The sequence below is a fragment of the Palaemon carinicauda genome, chromosome 24, assembly GCF_036898095.1.
Source record: "Palaemon carinicauda isolate YSFRI2023 chromosome 24, ASM3689809v2, whole genome shotgun sequence".
Taxonomy (NCBI): domain Eukaryota; kingdom Metazoa; phylum Arthropoda; class Malacostraca; order Decapoda; family Palaemonidae; genus Palaemon; species Palaemon carinicauda.
Window position 1 is genome coordinate 6,093,077 of NC_090748.1, and position 2,500 is coordinate 6,095,576.

Genomic DNA, 2,500 nt, shown 5'->3' on the forward strand with positions numbered 1-2,500 from the left:
ATTGTTCATCAAGACTCCTCATCCAGCTCCATCGATCGAACTGACAGCCAGGGTTTATTAGATCAAGGCCTGACAGAACAATCTCCTTGCTCATTGAAACGTGATTAAGCCCCGCCCCATTTCTTGGTGTAAGCTCCGCCCACTTCATTGGGGACCTTTCAACCCGCATTTAGCATTATTAGATACGTGTGATGATATTGAAGGCGAGAATTCCAGTTTAGCTTTTTTATATATCTAATACAATATTATTATTATTATTATTATTATTATTATTATTATTATTATTATTATTATATTGACGCTTGGTCAAAGGTAAGTAGACAATATTTGTTAAAACTTGTAGATTTTGATATATTTGAATGTATTAATTTATGAAGTGTTGATACTATTCGATGTAGATGACGGGAATTATATCAACAATATTAGAATTCTAAATCCATTATCTCTCTCTCTCTCTCTCTCTCTCTCTCTCTCTCTCTCTCTCTCTCTCTCTCTCTCTCTCTATTAAAGGTAAAAGTTATGAAATTATAGTTTTGATTGTTTTATCGTAAACTTTACCGAATACGTTTCTATACAAAGTGTTATTTCAAGTTGAGAAATAAGTTACAATTTAATGTAAACTTTCTCATAATGTGATAAGGATTCATAAAATGGTAACATATAATATTTTCAGCTATACTTAACATATTTGTTATATATCTAAAAACAAAATGTTCTAGTCTTTATTGTTAGAAATATCCTAAACTCAAGCATAAGACCGATGTGTTGACCGTCCCTGACTGGTGAACGCCAGACTGGGGTTCGAGTCCCGCTCAGACTCGTTAGTTTCCTTGCCCGCTGTAACCTCACCATTCTTGTGAGCCAAGGATGTGGGTTTTGTGGGGAGTCCTAAGGTCTATCTGCTGAGTCATTAGCAGCCATTGCATGGCCCTCCTTGGTCCTAGCTTGGGTGGAGAGGTGGCTTGTGGCGCTGATCGTATGCATGTATGGTCAGTCTCTAGGACATTGTCCCACTCGATAGGGCAATGTCACTGTCTCTTGCCCCTGCCACTCATGAGCGGACTTTGAACTTTTAAACATGTGAAATTCAAAACTTGGACTTACAATATAAGTCTATTCTTTATTTCTCTTTCCTATTTTATAGGAAAGTTTATGAAATTTAATTGTGCTTATATCACCATAAATTTGAATAATATTTAGGTCTTTTAAAAAAGTCTATGAATTTAGAAATTCAGAAATATGGAGTTAAAGTTTATATAAAACGTAATATATATATAAAAATAAGAAATATAATAATATGAAATATTTTATTGCCAGATATCTCACTTATTTCCCAGGTCTAAATTATATACTTTTTTTTTTTTTTAACGAGAAATCTTTAAAGATGTAAAAGAATAATATTCGATACATTCAACTCGGACTCACTATTTTTTCCCCATTTGAGTTAAAAATATAAGAAAAAAATTTTCCTTGTCTTTAAAACCAGAAACCTCTAGGAGATTTTTCTTTGGGTCTGGAAGAATGGAAAGTAATCCATGTCTACGGGACATTGTTTCTTTGTTTTCATTTTTTACTAACTGCATTTTTTTTGCTATATATAAGTGAGTGTTGTAGGGAATTTCCGTCTATAATTTTGGTACAAATTGGCCAACCGTTTATAAGTTTATTTCTAGGCTTCTGTTTTTGCATAAATATATATACGGTACTTATGTATATATACAAATGTATTACATACACACACATACATACATATGCATATATATTTATTATATATTTATATATATATATATACATACATATATATGAATATGTATATATGTATGTGTATATATAAATATATATATATGTATATACTTATATATACACACATACATATATATAGATATATATATATATGTATGTGTATATATATACACATATATTTGTATATATACATATATATACACACGTGTATATATATATATATATATATATATATATATATATATATATGTATATATACATATATATGTATATATACGTATGCAATATTTTATATATGTAATATATTTATATATTCTTTCCTGCTACGTTCGGGGGAGAGGGGAAAAGTCCTACCCTGGTGAAGGTACTGTACATTTGGAGACCACACTCACTCAAAAATAGCCTAGCCAATGAGTTGTAGTTAGAAAAGGGGGGAGTGTGTGGAAGGGATTGAATATGTGTGTGCGGTGTGTTCATATCTATCTAAATATTTAGATATTTGGACGCCATTCTTGACGGCTCGCGTACACTATTAATAATACTAATACTGTATCAGTGCTTATTCATTTTGCTGTATTGGTAAAGAATAACATTCTCTCTCTCTCTCTCTCTCTCTCTCTCTCTCCTCTCTCTCTCTCTCTCTCTCTCTCTCTCTCTCTCTCTCTCTCTCTCTCAAGGTGAAACTTGTGGCTGTAAACGCTATTGGCCCTACAATAATATGGATCACTATTTTATTTCTAAGGAAAGGGAAAAAAAG

General features: G+C 31.7%; 1 protein-coding gene and 1 long non-coding RNA gene across 2 annotated transcripts in view; one reads left to right on the forward strand and one right to left on the reverse strand.

Moving 5' to 3' along the window:
- LOC137617794 (uncharacterized) overlaps window positions 1–2,500 on the forward strand; it is a 372,403-nt gene that overhangs the window by 369,033 nt on the left and 870 nt on the right. The window lies entirely within an intron of this gene.
- Window positions 1–2,500, reverse strand: part of glob1 (globin 1) — a 496,433-nt gene that overhangs the window by 327,101 nt on the left and 166,832 nt on the right.